This window comes from Homalodisca vitripennis, chromosome 3 (assembly GCF_021130785.1).
Source record: "Homalodisca vitripennis isolate AUS2020 chromosome 3, UT_GWSS_2.1, whole genome shotgun sequence".
Classification (NCBI taxonomy): Eukaryota; Metazoa; Arthropoda; class Insecta; order Hemiptera; family Cicadellidae; genus Homalodisca; species Homalodisca vitripennis.
Window position 1 is genome coordinate 51,578,867 of NC_060209.1, and position 22,505 is coordinate 51,601,371.

Sequence of the window (22,505 nt, forward strand, 5' to 3'; positions counted from 1 at the left end):
CCTGCAAGAATGAAACTGTTGTTAAGTGTTTGAAGGTCATCTACATTACATGTTATATAGATAACATTAATTAATTTTAGTCGGGATTTTCATTTGTTTATCACAACCAAGTAATACATTATCCAAACTTGTTTAATGGAGTACTTTAGCCGTTATTATCCTTCATCCTTTAAAACTGCAACTAATATATGTATCCAAACTAATCTCAACTGCTTGTTACTCCCAAATAATTATCTTCTTGGAATCGAAATGCTAGTAAATTTATATGCTCCATGGAAGGGACTAGTTTTATATTATTTTAATGCTAATTATAATACAAGATTAGTATCTTCAATGCAGTTGATAAATAATTTATTACTAATTCATACTCTCTGTTTTATACGTCTCTATTTTATACTTCCCTCTAACATTACTGCAAATTAAAACTTATACATTCAAACTAACGCGGTGCACTGTCTGACTTTTATAATTTTAGTAATATTTTAAAACTTAAATATTAGATAACAGTAATATAATTGAACTGCACTTTATTTAAGTGCAGTTTTTAAAATATGGCCGGTGAATATTCGGTTATGTTATCAGAGATTGTTGGGGGATTAAAATATTTCAATTAAAATTGGAACAAAGCAAAATTGTATATTGTAAATAATATATTCTGCTTTTGTACTAATGTGAATGAATTCTTGGACATATGATGTACAGTTATAATTATGCAGAGCTGGAAGTAGCACTTTTCGTTGCACATATCCATTATATTAGTTACAAATATCATCAAATATTTAAATGTGTTTGTATTGATAGAATGTTTGGAAAGGACGCCATGTTTGAGTGAAACGCAAACAGAATTGTAAATGATACTGTGTCATAGTTATGATATGTATGTTGCCTGGTCGCTATTGGTATCGGATCTCATTCCAAAACAACACAGCAATATACGCACTGTATCGAAATACAGGAGCAAAGCAGGTTTTATGCCCAAAGATTAAGTTTTTATTTTAGTCGCTATTTTAGGTGAATAGCAGTTAACTTATATTATTATGAATTCCTAAATTCAAATACGGGGAAGAAAATTTAGATTCAGAGAAATAATAACACTACCTGCGTTATAGTTGAAACACACCTAGATAATATGAAATAAACTCGCCTTCCTTTTAGATATTAAGGGTATTTTAGTTATTAATAATGATGTTAAATGTAAGATAGCTGCAACTAAAATATCTGTTCAGGAGGTTTCACTTTTGGCTGGTTTATTCCTTTCAGATGGGCCTATAGTAGGTACAGAAAAACAAATATGTCACTAAATATCAACAACTTTAATTATGTATCTGAATGTTTAGTAGCAGCACATAGCTAACCACAATCGAGATATTGGGGTGCAAAATCTATTATGCGGAGGATAGCTGTTGAACGTGGGATTCCCTAGTTGTTAAAGGCAGTTGCTAGCCAGGTTATGACGTCATAATATCCCTGCTCGCTTTCACTGGAGAGGTTGTTACAAGCTGGCCTCCCCGTCTACTAAAATGTAACATGTCTGAGATATAGTGCCCGCTATCCTTCTTGATGGATCTCGACATGAGTGGCTCATATTCCTAACCTTTTATTTGTTTTGGTTCTCTTATGAACAGAAACTTAGGAATCGCACCTAATCCAGTAAGGACCGTCGCGCTGCTTCCGATGTGAGAGAATATTCTGGATGGGTTGGCTGGGAGTAGTGGCCGTCTCCTGTTGTGATTTATGAGCAAGAACTTAGGGAACTAATCTCAAGTCATAACACTCTCAGAAAAAGGGGAAGCCTGCTCTGAACCAGCCTCTCTAGTCAAAGCAAGCAGAGGATGGTACACCCTTATTCCTAGGCTAGCAAGAGCCTTTGACATTTATTAAACGAACCCAACCAACTACGACACAAAGTAGACTAGACCTGTAGAATTACCCCTTGCATCCCAGAATCTCGCCATTACTGGTTAGTGATGTTGCCGCTCCTGGATATCCATAAGGTTTTCCAGATTTGAGTCTCACATTAGTTTTTGCTGTACCCAGTGTGGGTTCAACTGGAAGTTATAAACCAGCCAGAAGTGACTCCTGCTTGGTATACACTCCCAACCTTACTCATCTTGAATATCCAGTCACTCCGGAAGCAAGTGCAGAGGTCCTTTTAGGACTAGGTCCAATGAGAATTTTCTCACCTTCTTATCGTAAGAAAAAAAAGTAATATATTATGAAGTGTTTAATACATTTAAATATACTTCAAGGTCAAGTTTTAAATTTACAATAAAGTAAGAATATTATAAACTGTGTTTAAGGGTATGGTTAGTGATACTAATACCTAAATAGGAAACAGTGTTGGAGTGCGTGCTATATTAAACTTCATGTAACATTATCTCTTGTCTGTATCAGTCACTATCAAGTTTAGAATGTTTACGAAGTGGCGGATATAACTTGACAAGCTGTCAGAGTTTGGCTCAACTCCTACCTGAAATACGGGAGTAATGGAGAATGTACTGCACCGAAGATAATGGCAAATAATTCACAGGTGCTGAGATTAGTTATTTTAATATTAGGCTTTCTCTTTAAGGTGGGTTTTTTTAAGCATGTCAAATAGACAACGCTTGTTACTACAGAAGTAATATTCAACACAAATTTGTTAATTATTAGTAGAAAGGTGTAATAATTATATTAGAAAACCATTTCATGTCTTATAATGATCTGCACAAATAATTTCAACAATCGGAACTGAAAGAAAAATAATAGAATATTAAAATAAAAATGTGGATTAGGAAAGGAATGTGCATTGTTACATTTTAATCAACTGGTTTCATGAGACTTCTGAATTTAACAAAGCAGATTGTTTCTATTCATACAATAGTAAAGGCACAAAATAAAATAACAATATCTTTATTTATTGCGCCAAACAGAATGCAAACAGTTTTGTATTTAGGTAAAACAATTATCCGTTTATACGTTTAATATGTATTTGTATAACCATTATGATAAATTTTAGACAATATTGGCCTATTTAAATGAGAACTTAATTAGCACGTATGATCCTATTTCATTTATTTATCGTATAAATATATAGAGTAAAACAAATACATTCTGACCTGATTTTTAAAATTAAAATAAATGAATCAATGAATTAATTAAAATTTTATTTTAATTAAATACTCAGTATGGCACTTCTTAAGACACTACTTAACCATGGCTTATTAATTTACATATTATAAATGGATATTAAAACAATATGTAAATTAATAATGTGTATTATATTTTTAAATAATCATGTATAATAGCCCGGTGACTTGAGTAGAGTTGTGATTGTAAGGTAAGTTAGTTATAATGGATGTGTGAAGTACATCTAACCAACACTAATCACACAGATTGACGCCTGTGCTACATACACTAATCTGTGTGCCTAGTAGGCAGGTGTCACTTTTCACATGCATTAGTGTAATATTATTGCAAGCACAACAGTGTACTTGTACATGACACTTAGTTACCTAACACTAACAAAATGAGTTCAAAATATAAAACCATTAAAATATATTATCTTGTAGATCTTACAATAGTAACGATGTCTGTCTGTCTATGACATAAATATTGATATAGACCACTTAGAGACTTCACACACGTTTTACCAAAAGTTAGATTAGTCAGGATATGGAACCATCATTGCCAATCAACTTTTAACTTTTGTGGATTTCTCTCTTGGACACAACAGCACGTATTGTTTAGATCGCTTGCATTGTATAATGCTTCTCACCCCGCGTATTAGCCTGAAGTATGTGCTTCATTTTTTCAGAAGGTTTTCACTTATATTAAGTTATAATTTAATAGCATAACTTTAAGTATTAGGAATTTGTACACCTGAAGACCAAAATAGATTGAAATTCGCATATACCAGTAGCAAATTTCCGGAAAATTCTCGTCCTTTTACATATGAGCAAGGATAGGAATGGACATTACAGAGGAATAAATATTAATAAATAATTAAACCTGACATGTTTTCATCATTGGTCCCACATCTGAGATGGGTAATTAAATTGGGTGAAGTCAGAACTTTGGTATGCGTCTTATTCTTAGAGATACCTCTTAATTTTTTACCAAATACAATATATATATATATATATATATATATATATATATAATTTTGTAAAAAAAGAATATATATATATATATATATATATATATATATATATATATATATATATATATATATATATATATATATAAGAGATATCTTAAATACGAAAACAGTTATTCCAAATTAAATGTTAAATAAAAAAAAGTAATGAGAACAAATATAACGTATGCTATCTAAATAAGAAAATAAAACATGTAACTTTTCCTAAACATAAAGAAAGATAAAAAGAAAGCAACAATTTTAATTAACTTAATGGCTCGCATTTAATCCCACTGTCAATTTTTTTTAAGGCCAATCAATATGTTAGTTTGTACATATATAGTAATTCAAAATATAAACATTCTTTTAAGATTGATGTTGTAATTTAACACCGAAAATCAAAATAATTACAGTTTAACACGCTGTACTGGCAGTCTTACTGAAAATTAGCTTAGCATAAAATATACAATAGATCTTCAGTTTAGCAGGATTTAATTCATAAAGTTTTTTACACCTTAAACCAGAAAACCTTCTACAATATAACGCTGAATCCTCTGAAATAAATTACGAAAAGTTTCTTGCATAACCATTTATCTAACAGCTTCAAACTTTACTCTGACGCTAATGGTTCTTAATTTAAATGGTGTTGGGACAGCAAACTAAAATTTACGTGCATTTTTGCTTCTAAGATTTCTTTTCATGGATGGTTTTTTTTTCTTCAAAACTCTAAGATTCAGTGATTAAGTGGTCCATAAGCAATCTTTCATTTGAATACTGATGTATAACATAAATAACTCTAAGTAAAAGCAAGTTTCCAAAATAAGTTTACAACGTATTGACAAGATAGAAACCCTATATATATATATATATATATATATATATATATATATTATATATATATATATATATATATATATATATATATATATGTAGGGTTTTATATATATATATATATATATAAGTAGATATGAATATGAGGGTTCTAGGACACTTTTGGGACAGACAGAAAATCAAGGGAAAATACTGTTTAAAGGACAATAAACGAATCTGTAAAATCAAACAGTATGGCGGTTCTGGCGCACTTTTGGGACAGCCCAAAAATCAATACAAATACTGTTCAATACACCATAAATATGTAAAAACAAGATAATAATATGGCGGTTCTGGACCACTTTTGGGACAGCCCAAAAATCAATACAAATACTGTTCAATACACCATAAATATGTAAAGACAAGATATGAATATGGCGGTTCTGGACCACTTTTGGGACAGCCCAAAAATCAATACAAATACTGTTCAATACACCATAAATATGTAAAAACAAGATAATAATATGGCGGTTCTGGAGCACTTTTGGGACAGCCCAAAAATCAATACAAATACTGTTCAATACACCATAAATATGTAAAAACAATTCACAATACAATTTACTTAAATAAACTATGGTAAACTGTATTCAAGCAATTTTTCATGACAGTATGACAACATAAATTGTGGAATTTATAATACTCGAATGTTGAATTTAGAATATGTTGGCATTACCGTTGAGCGAGAAATGTTGGTAGCACTGCGCGGCACACAGGAGAACAGCCTTTCCCGTCCAGACCTCACACTAGTCAGTCATATTTAAATTTTACTCTATACTTTTGATCCAGGAATGTTAAAAGTTCACTGTTTACTGGTTTAATATCGCATTCTCTTCATCTTCAGCTCTATTTGGAACAAGACTTAGTGAAATTAATCCGTAGTGACAAGTTCAGTGCTTTATATTCTACAATTTTAACCACGTTACACCATCTTTAAGACTCATCCATCATAACATCTCTTCCTTCAAGACAGTGTGAATCATTCAGTTCATCAAGACATTTTCAAATCATGCCTATTTCATTACTTCAAGCGACACTATGATGTGGTCTACAGTCACTGATCTGCGTTGTGCAACATCTCGAAGCAGCGGACGTGTTATCACTATGACGTGATCTGCAGTGTTGTGCAACATCCTGAAGCAGCCGACGGTCAAGGACTTGTTATCAACCGCAGCCTCACACTCTGAACATCTGGCTACACTGCCTCAACACTCCGCAACACCTTGTTTCATCACTCGACCCCTTTCTGCACCCTCCAACCACGTCATCGCAACCCTCACGAAGAATGAAGATCACAGATGAGTTCTTAAAGAAATTAAGCTTAATCTATAGATTTAATAATGTAAATAGCGCTTATCAACACCTTCATGAACTAATTTCAAAAACCTTTCTAAAAAATAACAAACCAAAATTCAAAATTCATTCAGATGACAAAAATTGGCTTACAATTGGCATTCAAACCGCCGTTAAAGTTAGAAATAAACTGTATAGACAAAAGAGATTTGAACAAGCAAAATTTTATAAATCGAAAATTAAACATTATAGCAATATTTTAAAAGAAAACTATTATAAAGAACTGATTGAAATGTCATCTGATTCAAAAACCAAATGGAATATTATAAACAAATTTTTAAATAAATCCAAAAAACCTTGTAGATACACAGGTGATTTAAATACAATGAACAAATTCTTTGCAAACATTGGTTCAGAATTGGCTTCAAAGATTCCAGATCTAGAAAACGAAAAAATGAAATCAAATCCGAACTCTATATATCTCTCTGAAATTACCAAACTAGAAATTGAGACCAAAATTAAACTTTTAAAGAATGATAAAGCAAGTGGATCAGATAAAATTCCAATCAAACTAATCAAAAATCTTGTATACATAATAAGTGAACCACTAGCATACATTTTTAACTTAAGTATTCAAACTGGCATTTTTCCCGATAGATTAAAAATAGCAACAATCAGCCCAATCTACAAAAGTGAAGGAATTTTATCAGATCCATCCAATTTTCGACCAATCAGTCTACTACCAATAATTGGCAAGATATTTGAGAAATGTTTGTATGAGAGATTATATAGCTTTTTGGAAAAATACAACCTGTTATCAAGAAAACAATTTGGCTTTAGAGTTAACAAAAATACAGAGGAAGCAATCAATTTAGTTGTTAACAGTATTGATCAAAATACACTAATCTCATTTCTAGACCTTAAGAAAGCCTTTGACACTGTAGATTTTAAGATATTACTATACAAATTAGAACATTTAGGAATTAGAGGTAAATGTTTAGATTTATTTGCTAGTTATCTTGATAACAGGTTCTGTAATACAAAAATTGGCAACAAAATTTCAAATTTAGAAAAAATCACCTGTGGAGTTCCTCAAGGAAGTTGTCTTGGTCCTCTTTTGTTTATAATATATATCAATAGTATAACAACCCTTAATTTACATGGCGAATTAGTACTCTTTGCCGATGACACAGCCTTAATAGTTAAAGGTAACGATTTATATAAAAAAACAAACGAGGACCTGACGAAAATTAATAATTGGCTACAACAAAATAAATTAACTTTAAACTTTCAAAAAACAGAATATATAGATTTTCTCCAGAACTAATGACCAATTACCAATAAAAAAGGTAGAATGTTATAAGTACTTAGGCTGTATCATAGACTTAGACTTAAATTTTAATCAACATATTAACCATATAGAAAAACAAATTAAAAAAGCTTTGAAACCGTTATATGTATGTAAAGAAGAAAACTTCAAAAAGTCAGTATTTTCAGCATTTGTCATGTCTTTTCTAAATTATGCAATAACCATTTGGGGTAACAAAAATATTTCAAACCTTTCTAACATTCAAAAACATATTATGACTAGATTCAAGATAAAAAATATCATATCTTTAGATTCTTTATATACATATAACAGGATAAAATTAGCCCGTAAAAATAAAATAGATGTAAGTAGTTTAAGTAACATAGAATTAGATATTTTTAATAAAAATTTAAGCGATACCAAACTTAAGGCATATTTTAACTACGAATATATACCAACTAAAAGTTATTACAATCTGTAATTATCTTGTTTCAAAATTATCTTATTTCAAAATTATCTTGTTTCAAAATTCTTTAGGTTCAATTGGGATCACTTGGCCATTACTTTAAAACAGATTTGATTGTAGGAAGTATGGCCGAGTTTTTCTCATTGTATCTCCCTTATATCACTCCTGATTACATCATATTCAAGCAATTTATCAGAGACAACGACAACATAACAAACCGCATTGGTAACCGCACTCTGAAAATCCATATTGATAATTATATCGTTCTTTGAACCAGAAATATTTGTCAAACTCTTTGTTGTATCAATGACATAAATAGGTCTATTCGCTAAAAATTCTTTAGGATTGTAATACATTTCCTTATTATTACAGTAAACTTTCTTAAAATCTTGATACATCTGATACATGATTCTGAAAAGACCTCCGGAAATGTTTAAGTTTTGTAATTCATCTGGATAATAAGAACCGTTCAATTTTACTCTGATATTTTTTTACATTCAAACTATCAAACTTTGAAGGAATTTTTTTCTTGATTATTCTGTCTATCTGTTTGAAAACCTATGATAACGAACTTGGGATTGAAGATATTTCTATAAATGTTTGTGATATCGAACGAATAAGTTGTTCCGGAAATACCTTTTTGCTCAATACATTGCCAATCTAGAAAATTAAACATAATGTTTTTGACTTTTTGTAATTTCATCAATCAACCTAATTTTACTCGTGGTTTTATAATCAATCATTGGAACTCTAATAAAAAAATCTGTAATTGTAATTTTGCCATCAACTGGCATATCATTTCCAGTTTTTGTTTTTAATATCGCATCATCGTCTTCTGCTCTTATAAAACTTAGATAAAATCCTCCTTTATAGATCGGAATAGTAACATTTTCAAAAAATCCTAATCCAAAATGAGATAAATTTCCAGCTGCTTCAAAAACACCAAATTTTAAAAATCTGATTCAAAGCCATTAGAAGTTTGAGAAATAACATCACTTTTTGAATACGAAATAGTTCCTTTAATAGTGCTTAATTGACCACAGTTTTCGACTTCTTCTATCAATTTATTGTGTTTTCTTACTTCAATCTTAGAAAATAAAAACGGTATAAAATTATCGATTAATCTAACATTATCAGTTCCAAGATATGCTTGACCATCTTGTTTTGTTAAAGTTCCAGAAATATAAAACTGGAAGTTAGACGAGCAAAAGTTATCTCCAAAATCAATATTAAACTCAGTTCTTTTATTCGGTTCATTCAAATGTTGTTTACTAATTGGATAGAAATTTTTAAACTCCGCCCTTTCAATATCACTAGCATATTTTCTGTAGTCCGCCATTTAATAAGAGAAAATTTAGAAATTTTAAACGTCATGTATAAGAAAGATATCATTTTTTCATCGATCTAATGTACGTTTTTATAAGAAAAGATATAAAATTAGAGTCATTTTTTAATGATCTACTTCGTCATATTCAGGATTCTCTTCCTTAAATTTTGCGATCTCGGTCACATATTTCAATAAAATTTGCACAGGATAGTAACCGCTATCTATAATATTGTTCCAATCAACTGTATCTTTATTTTCATCCAAAAACTTTATACTCAAGTGTTGATAGAGACAAAGAACAGACATATGATCTTTTAATTGATAATGTATATTTTCTTGAATGAACTCTGATGATAAAGTTTGATATTTAGCAATGTTATACCAATTCAATTTGTTTACGTATAATCGCATCATATCTTCGGATAGTTCATATTTTTGAGAAATATCGTCCCAATGTTCCTTTTTCAAATCTCTTTCGTGTTGCATTATAAAAAGATCGAAAGCACTGTAATGTCCCGCCATCTCTATTTATTAGGGAAAAAATTCAAGTTTTTATAAATTGGCTCTTTTTTGAGTTACATTCAGCACATTTTCCAGAAATTCTCTTAACTCCGTTAATGTTTGTATAGTATTTTATATCGTTTGTGGCAGTTTTCTCTTTGCACCTCACACAGTATATGAGCGCCATTTACAAAAGAAAAATTTAAATTGAATCATCGTAACCACCTACTCCATTAAATCTGTTGTCGATGTTTTCAAAAGATTTATTAACATCTTCTTTAAATTTATTAAAGTTTTCTTCTAGTTTATTTACTTTATCGAGATATAAAGAGTATTGATCATCTATTCTTTTAAGTAATTCATTATTATGTGTTACTTTCTCATTGAAACGTGTACCAAAATTTTCAAAAAAGTTTATTTTCTCATTGAAACGTGTATCAAAATTTTTCCAGAATTTTGTTAATTACTTCACCAACTAATTCATTAACATTATTTTTATATGTATTAAAGTTTTCTTCTAGTTTATTTACTTTATCAAGTAATTCACCAACATCGTCTACTGATCTTTTACTTCTTTCTTCAAGTTTTTCATAGACTTCTGTTGTAAAATCTTTAACATGCTGTTTATGATTCTCGTAATTTTTGTTTAGTTCATTAAACATTTTAATATGATCTTCTAATTGAATCATTACAACAACATCAAATGGATTAATTCCTTTACTAACACTGCTAATTCTTTTTCCTTTAAAATCTAAGGCATTTTTAAACATTCGGATCATGTAAATCAACAATATCGATGTTTTCTGATAATTTTAGAGGTTTTAAAATTTGTTCTTTAACAACAACATCATGTTTGTCAATACCAGGTCGAACACCGACAATTCTTTTCTTATTAGCCAAACTAACATAATTCTTTTCAACTTTGATCGCTTCAGTAATTTCATCAGCTTTTTCGATATGAGACATTAAATTGGTAAATAATTTTTTTACACCATCATCAACTTCTTTTTTCCAATGTTTTTATTTTATCAGCAACTTCATTTGAACTCATGAAATTTGCAAGTTTGTTATCATATTCTGCTTTAAAATCTTCAATCTCGACAGCAAACATATCTGAATCTGGAAGGTTTTGTAATAAATTTTCTAACTTGTTATCAAACTCATTTCTCAAACTATCAAAATTGAAACTATTATCTACATTTTGAATAATTTGTGTACCAAATACGTCAAAAATATTTTGTGAATCCATATTTATTAAGCAATAATTTGTTAACAACTTCTTTAAAATCTTTACCATTACTCAGTTCATTCAACACAAAAACACATAAATGACCACAAATTGGGGGATCTTTGTAGTCTTGAATTTGAGAATCGTTATAATAAACGCTTGATTTTTTCAAATATTTAATCAATTCTATAGGTGGTTTGTCCTCAATTCTTCCATACGAATCAAAATAATATGCATTCTTATCATTTTTATAATAACAAATCCAATGTGTTCCACTTCCCATAATCGAGTCTAAATTCACAATTCCACATTCAAATTTCTTAACTTTTTCAGGTAATGTATCTCTCATGAAGATTCCTCTAAAATGTTTAATATTTTTGCAGATTTCTTCCAATTCCCCGAATGTTAAAGGTTTAAATTTTTTTTTTCAATGTTTGATTTCACGTAATTCAAAGTTTTTTCATCTAATCCAGATCCTGTAACATCTTCCAACTCTTTATCTAACCAATTTAAAATGTTTCGAACAATAGGAATCACATCCTTTTTAACGATTGGAGCAGCTTTACGAACATAAGGAACAACATTTTTAACAACTGGAATATTTTCTCCAAAATCTAATAAATCTTTCAAAAGTCCACCATTTTTAAGTTCTTTCAACTGATTATAAGAAAATTCTATTCTGGTTCCTTTATTGTTTTTCTTATGTTTTTCGAGTTTATTGTATTGTCTATTTGTTAAAAATATCTTATCTTCGCCATTTTTTAGTTGATCTATTTTAAATTGAATACTAACGGGTATTTTCTTCTTAAAAGCGGATTTTATTTTTTCTTTCTGATTTTTGCTGAAATTTACATTCACCTCCATTTATATAGTTAAAATTTCAAGTTCTCTTCGATTCCCATTCCTAGTTTTCTCTTCAAAAACATTGCTCCAGCTGTTGGAAGTGCAACAAATCTTTCACCTAATCCAGCATCTTTTGATAAAAAATCTATTCATTGCCTTATCTTGCAAAACTTTATCTGCTATATGTCTGGAACTTGTGTCTCTATGTTTTGCATAAAAAATATCGTGTTCCATAGCAGCTTGATCTAATTTATTTATACCAGGATCTCCTCTTTTCAATCTTTTTTCAAGTTTTGTGCCAGGTCCCAGATATTCATAGCCTGGTACGTGTAATTCAAAAGGTAAATTGTTGATAAAATCATTCAAAAGTCCGCTACCTTCAATCATAGATGAACTTATTGCCGGCAAAACTCGTTTTAAATATTTAATTCCATCAGGTTTTTCAATCATTTCATCAAGTTTGTTCGAAATAAAATCTTTAATCGCTTTCTTTTCGTTCAAAAAATTGTTGTTTCCAGCCTTTTCTTGAGCATAAATATAATTAATAATTCCATCGAGTTTTGTCAAATCGTCGATATATCTGTACTCAATCTTATTATCATTGTATTTTCTTACACCTGATCCTTCGATTCGTTTTTTCCCAAATTGGTTTAATCAAATTGAGATATTTTTTACCTTTACTTGACTTTGGTTTCTTAGTTGATGGATCATTATTTTTGTAAATTGAATCAGATTTCCATAAAATTTCAGTATACTTTTTCAAGTCTTCTTCAGAATATAAACCGTCTTTTGGAACATCAGTGCCTGTTAATAATCTCCATAAACCTTGAGTTCCTTTATATGTTTTTTCATTAATAATGATATCATTATGCTCAAAATTCACGGGCAAATTTCCAATCATAAAACTTTTCTTTTTTCTGTCCCAATACAAACCAAATTTATCATCCTTTGCTCTAGGAAGAAATTTTTTACCAATTTCACCAATTATTATATCCGTTGTTCCAGGACTTATTGGTTCAACTATGGTAGAGTCTTCAATGATTCGAGGTCTAAATGGTGTTGACGATGGTAATTTTGGCAATTCAAACTCAGATTCTGGTATCGAAATATCGGCAAATTGTCGTACAACTGGAACCAAATTCATCAAATTTTGATTATCGCTTAAAACGTTTTCAATTTTACCTTCAACATTTTTAATTGCAGAAGTTACAGGTTGATTAATTTTTTGAATAAATTTCTTGTTCTTTTTCATCAATCCGAATCTGTTCTTTAAATTCTTTGATTAATTTCTTTTCGATTTGATCAAGTTTTTTTCGCTTCTTCAGAAGTTACGTTCACCATTTAATTAGAAAAATTTTGAAACGTAAACGTGGAACGTAAAACGTGAACACGAAACGTGAACACGGAACGTAAAAACGTGAACGTGGAACGTGGAAACGTGAACACGAAACGAGAACACGAAACGTGAAACGTAAAACGTGAACGTGGAACGTAAAAACGAGAACACGAAACGTAAACGTGAACGTAAAAACATGAAAACAACTAGATTATCACACGTTTATATTGGAAAATTTATTCAAATATTTGCCATTTTTAGGCTTCAAAGTTAGATTAATAGTTAAAAATCCGTAGTCTTCCTTCCAAATTTTATCACATAACTCAATAAAGTGGTTAAAACTCATATCAGATCCCACATAATTGTTATAAATCTTTCTCGAATAGTGATCGTCTTGCTTAAAAATACACAACATATTCAGGTTATTTCTTATAACTTGTTTATCAACCTTTGAAAAGCATTGAGAAAGATAGATACAAGAGATATTTTTGTGACGAGACATTACGAAATATTCCTTGATAACGTCTTGATTTTCCAAAATACAATCATCAAAAACGATTAAAGAATTCGGTTTACATTCGCTTAATGGAACTATGTCCTCGGAAGCATTATAAAAATGTGATATTTTTTTGTTTAAGTTTTTCTCAATATTTTCAAATCTTTCTTGTAATTTTTTTATAAGCGTCTTGTTCTAAAGATTTACTAAAAACATACAAATTGGAATAAGGAATCAACCTATTGTAGATAAAATTCAATAATAAAGTTGTTTTTCCACATCCACTTGAACCAACAATTAACAATCTGATTGGTTGATCTTTCTTATTTTCTTCAAACGTTTGAAGTTTTATCTGATCTTTTTGCTTTAAAAATTTCTCCATTTAAATAGAAGATTTTCATCTTGAAGCAACGCTTGCGAAAATGAAGCTGTTCAAGTTGACTTCAGAAAGCTCTCAATTATTTTTAAACTTGGAACACCCTATACACTTAGAGGAAGAATCAAATTATTTTATCGGTTTAAGCGGTTTTTATTCTGACAATTTTGTAATAAATATTAGTGAAAGTTCTCCTTATTGCATAGGATTTAGTGAGAAGAACATAACAAAATACTATGGTTTAAACAAAGGATATTATACTTTCGATCAAATAAAAAATTCCCTTAAAAATTATCTGAAAACATTCAAACAATCAGATAAATCTTTAAACTTTGACGAAAACAAGTTTGAAATGCAAAAATATTATCTCTCTAATAAAATTCAAATAAAATCACCAGTAAGAATAATGTTTTCAGCAATTATTGTAGAATTGTTAGGGTTTGTTCAAGAAACTATTGAGCAAATCAGGTATATTTAGGAAATAAAACGCCAAAATTTAGACCGTTCGATGTAATTGAAGTACATTGTAATCTCGTTGAACCTAGTTTTGAAAATCATACCGAACATTTACACAAAGAATCTGAAATTTTGTACACTTTTTTCCCAAATGTTGCTTATGGATCAAAAATCAGTGAAAAACCGAATGAAATCGATTATATTCCAATTAGAAAAAAATATTAAAAGAATTCAAAAAATCGTTCTAACTATACAAGACTCTGAGGGAAATTTAATAAATAATGAGAGTAAAACAACAATATATTTAAGATTGTCGAAAGAATGATGAATCAAGGGGGAACGAATCGTTCTTACCTTCAAACTTTCAAAACGAGTTGATAATGATGATAAATACCAATACTTTTATCTAAAAGATAAGGTAGCCCTCGAGGGCCACCTCACAAATATTCACAAAAAATACGAATAAAGACAATGTTAAAGAAAAATACAAAAAAAGCTTTGAAAACATAGATTCTGACAAGGGTATCGAATCGCGACTCTTACAAAAATTACATCCAGACACTATTTTCATCAATGAACCAGGACTTTATACTCAAAATAAAAATTGCTTGTTAAATTTTATTTCTATCTAAATGGAGTCAGTTGTAGACCTACTCAATAATCAACTAAAATTCAATAACAAACATATCTTTACGATTGTTGACGAAAACAATGTGATCTGGTTTAAGGCTAAAGACGTAGCAAAAATTCTAGAATATGAAAATACTATGCAAACGATCAGAATAAACGTTGACGAAGATGATAAAAACTTCTATTTTAATCTAAATATAAGGGGGGCTATAAATAGCTTACCTTCAAACTTCCAAAATAACACTGTTTTCGTTAATGAATCTGGACTTTATTCTTTAATTTTGAGATCGCATAAACCAGAAGCGAAATTGTTTAAAAATTGGGTTACGAAAGAAGTATTACCTTCCATTAGAAAATATGGTGAGTACAAACTCAAAAACGAAAAATAAGCAGTTAAAAGATGAAATAAAACAGTTACAAATTTCAGGTCAAATGAAATCATTGAAAATAGAGAATCAAGAATTGCGAATGGAATTAATGAAGAGAGATATGGTATGTAAAGATTTTGATAAGAAAAAACACCATGTTTTTGTGTTAATTAAGAAGAATCACATGTGGGAATATCCTTATTACGTTATCAGAGCTCAAAAGAGAGAAATACCGAAAAGATTAAAACATCTAAAAATAAATTATCCTGAATTAGAGATTTTGTTCATTGATGACGAACCAAATTCTATCAATCTGTATAACCAAATGAAAGAATCTTTGAATATTTTTATACAACGGAAATCATTTTACTACAAATATGGCAGAATCTCGACTGATTTATAGAGTATCTAAATTACACGATGAAAATGTTAAACATTCGAATTATGATAGTTTGTTTGTAAATGTCTTTTAAGACTATAGAAATGTTGAATTTCTCTTCCGCATACGCAAAGAACTGGTCTAGCAAAGATTTGTTTAGCACAATCTTTACAATATGCTTGTTTGTTGTCTTTACTATAATGGAGATTATAAAATTCTGAAATATTCTTAACCTTTTTACACCGTGTGCACTCTTTCTCTTCTAAAGTTAATTTTTCCATTTTATCATATAATTCTTTTCTATATTTCTTATTACAATCCTTACAATAATAGCATAATCCATCTTTTCTAGTCTTATCTTGAAAAAACTTCGACAAATCTTTAAATTCTTGACACTTTATACATTTCTTTTGGGCCTCCATTTATATAGAAAAAATTACAGCTTTGACTTTTTCAATTCATATTCGTAAAAACTTCCGGTTATTTCTCAATTTTCAAAGTTTCCAAGTTTATTTAATTCGTCTAATATATCAGATTTTGCTTCATTTTTATAGCCATAAGGTACTGTATCGATCTTATTTTCTAGGACAATTCTCTTATCATCTTTAGCGTTTCAGTGCTAACTTGTTTTATGGTAACAGTGTACAATTCATGTTTATAGCTTTTGATTACTGTCATCTCCCTAAATTCTTCTTTATCTTCGAACAAACATTTCTTCAAGTTTTCGATATTTATTGTTTTATTTACAACGCTTCTCTTAATTCCTTTACATCTTACTGGATTTTTGTCTAGATATTTGTACGAGTACATCTTTGATCTCAATCCACAAAATTCTTCTAATATCTCGCCGTTCAATTCGTCTTTGAATTTCCCTATTACCTTCTTATTTTTAGTAGTGAAACATTCATGATCTTTTGGATAGTCGCTCGTATCGAAATCATCTATATTTTCTTTAATAATTTTAAAAGGATCTCGTTTCAATTCTAGAAAATAACTGTCTGTATCCATGTAACACAGATTCAAATCTGGATCAAACTTCTTTAATTTGTTGTAATAAAACTCGTACATTAGCAATTTTGAGAGGTCGAGAACTGAAAATCCTATGTAAATCGGTTTGTTAAATTTAACCTTTTGTTTGTACATGTGACTCGCTATACAGTTGTCGTCAAAGATGTTAAAGCATTTGAAATTTGTTTTCTTAGCTTGTTTCATTGAAAATTCTTCATTTCCTAGTCTAATATCGCATCTATTTCGCACATTTTCCATACTTTTTCCAAAAACTGAGTTGTTCATCAGCTTATAAAAATCCTTCTCAAAGTCACTTGTAGCTTTGGTCCTCATATTAGTATTAAAATCAATGTACTCTTTCATAAAAGGCTTCTGATCGAATGCAATAACTCTATTCACATGTTTCAAAATCATACCTTGTTCCAAATAGAACTTCAAATTTCTCGAATGAACAACGTATTCAGTTTTATCCAGTAGAGTTGTGCAAAGTTTGTTTTTAAAATGTTCTGGAGCAAGAGGTAAATCCTTGTGATGTTCGTGTAAATTTGTTGGATATTCTAGATCGACTTCAAGAATATAGCCATAATCTTCGTCGCCAGTGAGTTCTAAAATTGTTTCTTGCCACTCTTCTTTTGTATACGTCTTAGGATCCATCCACTTGATATCACTAAACGGCAGTTTTTGCATAAGACCATACCCATAAAGGTTGTTTGCATCGAGATAGAGTAAATAGTTTTCGGGCTTTGTCTTATCAAAATCTTTTAAATATTTGTTATTTGCTTTCACATATCGTTTAATACACTGAGAAATGCCTCCGCGAATACCTTTTTCAATCATCAAATACATATTATAATCGTTAATTAGCTGAAGCTCAATTTTCGTTAATTTTAAACATTGCGTCCCATGCGAGACTGGGAGCTGTTAGATAATGTGCCGGATCAAGTTTATAGCAATTTAAGCAAATATTTCTGAAATTTTCGAATATATCAGCAAGCAATAAAACATCTTGAATGTTATAGAGATCAGAGTAATTTCCTAGATTTTTCTCTTTTAATTTGTTCCAAACATTTAAGTAGTGTTGAAAATCTTTCTCAGATATGCTCTCATCTGTCAAAAGTGAATAGAAATCTTGAATTCTCAATTCTTCTGTGTAATCAAGTTTTTCAATACTATCGATAAATTCGTAAGGAAATATTCCTTTTCCAGATAGAATTTTAAAAATCTCGTCGTCGTCATTTGGCTGTCTTTCTATTATCTCATTCAGTCCATCTTGTATAAAATGATTTGTATGTTTGAAGTCTTCTCTCTTTAGATTTCTAGCTAACTTTTCTATAGACGAGGCCATGAATCTGAACGTGTCTACAAACGAAAACTTGATGAATTTTCTTGGCTTATCACCTTCGAATTCATAGCCATATCCAGAATTTACAGAATAATTTATATATTTTTCATCGGTATTTGCGATCAAATCAACATTACCATATTGTTTAGCCAATTCTTTTATGTACAAATGAGTATCGTAATTTGACATATTGTGGCAGAAAACGGGAATATTCTGAGGAAATTTCAAATTTAGATTGCAACATGCATGAGCTGCGCCTCGAAACTTGCCGGTTAAATGACAATGATCTCTCACTTTATTATAACTCTTATCTTTCCAACTATCAGGAGTAAAACCATACTGAATTGACCCAACATCATAAGCAGACCATTCACAGATATGACAAAACGTTTGAATTTTGATATGAAATTTCTTCTTCTTCAGTCAATTTCATAGGTTTTTTGTTCTTAGAATTATATTTTGTAGCTATGTATTTTGATATTTTATTGAGTTCTTCAAACAATTTTGCAGGAACATTTGGCAAATCTTCTTCATTTTTTGCTCGATAACATATCGGCTTGTACATACGATTGGTCACATTTGACACTAAATATAGAGTAAAACCATAAGGAATGTGCTTCTGAATCTTGGTTGTAGTTGATCTTTGTGGATTGTTTTTGCATGTGGGAATCTTCTCTAATATGCTTTCAAAATCCATATAAATAACGTAAGGATGAGAAAATTTCTTTTGATAATTAGTAAATGTTGTTGTTTGACCTGGAAAACGGCATAATTGGCTTACAAACTTCATGTTGCTTGCAAATTTCTAAATGATCTGTTAAATCTCCAGATTTGTAGAAATGGCTTAAACATCTTCTGCATAGAAATTTTTTATTTTTACACTTAGATAACTGAGAAAATACAAGTTTGTTTAAATCTGTTATCAAAACATAATGAGATTTTTCATCTTGTTTTACATACAATAAATTGATTTCTAATTTGGCGTCATAAACTTCTGAAATTTGCAACGGAACAATATTGAGTTTTTCATCAAAACTATAGACATTTACAGACATTTTTCGGATAATTATACTTTGCTTTACTGCTTCGTTTCTCAAATAATTGTATATCTTTTAAAGACATAGGATAGTCGAACCCAGAAAATATCTCGTCATTTACAAATTTTTCATATTGTTTTACACGTTCAGGATGAAATTTTGATTTTTCAATTGCACATCGGATAGAGTAAATAAAGCAATAGTCATCTTCATTTTTGATATTTACACAAGCTTTCTTTACCTTGATCTCTTGTGGTAAATCGATATATGATCCTGCGTTCATAAATTCGTGTTTATTAAGGCTCAAAATCAGTTGTTTACAGCGTTTTAATGTCCATCCAGAACCTCGATTTGGATGATTTGTCTGTTCTCGATGTGTTAATTTATTAAATTGTTTAGAAATAAAGTCGTTTACATCAAAGATCTCGTCTGCTTTTATAGTAAAGTACATTGGACAAGTTTGTGTTTCACCGTTCACTAAAGTTCGTTCGTATTCGCATTCTAAAGAGAGATATCCTTTACTATTTTTCACAGTTTCTTGAAATTTTTCGATTAAACTTTTAATTTCTGGGCGCAAAATAGAAAGATATTTGTAAATTGACATGAAATTGTCGTTCAAATTTGTTAAAATGTATTGCTTAAATAGACCGTGTATTGAGGATAAAACTTCTACATCAATGATATTTTCAGGTTTCTCATTAATCGTTTTATCAATTTCTTCGATCATTTCTGACTTAGTTTTGTCGTTAGTTTCGATAGCCAATTTTTCAGCTATTGAATGAATTTTTTCATCATTAAATAGATTGAGATCTTTTTTACTTTCCTTAAAATTTTTCTTTAGTTCACGCAATTTTTCTATATTGTACATCTTTTCGTGACCATCGATTTGATTCTCTTTAGCCCAAGTCCTCAAATAATTTAGTTCTTTTTCATAAATTTCTTTGTTCTTCAAATGATTTTTCGAATTGTAATGACGAGTATAGTGATGCTCAAAAATGTCTTTTTTGCAGTATGGGCACTCTATCTTTTTCCGCTCCATATTTAAAGAGCAAAAATTTGTAAACAAAAATTTTGAGAAGTGGTGATTTTTGTGACAACTTGACACAAATCAGCACAATTTCTGGTCAAATGTTTTCAGATTGTTCTATTTAAAGAGCAAAAATCTTTTAACTAAAATTTAGTTAAAAGATTTTTCTATAATAAATGGCGGCGCTGTTACAAGAGTTGAATAAGGTTGGTGAACTAAGATTCAAAGAATATAAGAAATTAGTGGAATTGGAAGAAAAAAAGAGATATAGAATCTTGAATTTGGAGAAAATGAAAGATAAATTCGGGTTTACAATAATTGCCGAGTTGGAAGATTATAAAGTACACTTACCGAACAGATTTTTGACTGTTTTGGATGAAAAAAAGATTAAAGAATTGAACAAAAATGAAAAATTACACTTGGTTGTTACTGGAAAGAAGACTATTAAAGATAAAGACTGTGTTACAATTAACTTCGTGGAATAAAGATTTCGAAGATTTCTGGATTTTTTCATTAAAACAGCTTAGAAATTAGAAGCCTACAATGAACAGTAAAACAGCTATAGATTCGGTTATTCAACATTCGAGTATTATAAATTCCACAATTTATGTTGTCATACTGTCATGAAAAATTGCTTGAATACAGTTTACCATAGTTTATTTAAGTAAATTGTATTGTGAATTGTTTTTACATATTTATGGTGTATTGAACAGTATTTGTATTGATTTTTGGGCTGTCCCAAAAGTGGTCCAGAACCGCCATACTGTTTGATTTTACAGATTCGTTTATTGTCCTTTAAACAGTATTTTCCCTTGATTTTCTGTCTGTCCCAAAAGTGAGCTAGAACCGCCATACTGTTTGATTTTACAGATTCGTTTATTGTCCTTTAAACAGTATTTTCCCTTGATTTTCTGTCTGTCCCAAAAGTGTCCTAGAACCCTCATATTCATATCTACTTATATATATATATATATAATATATATATATATATATAAGATATATATATATATATATATATATATATATATATATCTTCTGAACCTCGTATATTTGAGGTTAAGAAGATATAAATTTTAATGACCTCAGTAATTTTCGTAGTGATAAGAAAAGTGTACTTCATATCGTTAAATTATTTTATTATTCTTAATGGTATTTCAATTACCTGAGAAGTTCTCAATGTATCTTCATTGGGTTAAGGTGCTGTTTTGAATACGTGAGTTAGATGTGGGATATAAGAATACGAATATTATTTAATAATTTGAAGGTTAAATAGCATTACTGTCTTCAGATTGACTGATCGACTTAACATTTCTTATTATTATAATAATTTCTTCAAATTACTATAGCTAATATAACACAGTAAAATATTTAATTTTGTATCATGATCAGCACTTAACTCTGTTTGTTTTTCATATATTCTATATCTCCTCATAGCGTTTTAATTATTGACCTTGCCACCATATTTTGAAAATTAATAAACACATTCTAAAAATATTACGAATGTTTTAACCGAAAATATCTCATATTAAATCCCCTATACAATTTATTAATAAAAAAAAAATATAGAGATGGGGCACCACACCAGGTTTTATAGTAGGGAAATAAATGTAAGGGGTACACAATATAAAATTATAATATTTTAACCATGTTTCGCAAATTTCATACTTAATTTTATCAATACAGACATTTGATTTATATCTGTTCTAATATAGTTATAGTATTAACACTTCAGTTGTTTGAAAGATATACCGTTCAGAGAGATTAAACTTTGAAATATTCAAGTAACTTGGACGCTAATAAGCTTGTTGAAAACCTAAGTTCATGAAATATACGTGAAGGGTTAATGTAAGTTATATATTAAAAAAGATAAATAAAAAAAAAAAAACAACTTTAATGCACTCTTTCTCAGCATTGTCCCAACGTCTTTGGGAAGCTCGGTAAATGGGACTTTTGATAGCTTTAGTAAATCAAATAAAGTCTCCAGATGTTTTGCTGATCCCAGAAGGAGAACGACGTTCACCAGAATACGTGCTCCGGCTTTTAACTACTTTTAGAGCGATTAGCCAATTGTTGTTTCTCAACCTAACAATATTTACCTT

General features: G+C 29.7%; 1 protein-coding gene across 1 annotated transcript in view; it reads right to left on the reverse strand.

The window, feature by feature from the left end:
* The window catches only part of LOC124358197, a 179,552-nt gene that overhangs the window by 112,542 nt on the left and 44,505 nt on the right, over positions 1 to 22,505 (reverse strand). The window lies entirely within an intron of this gene.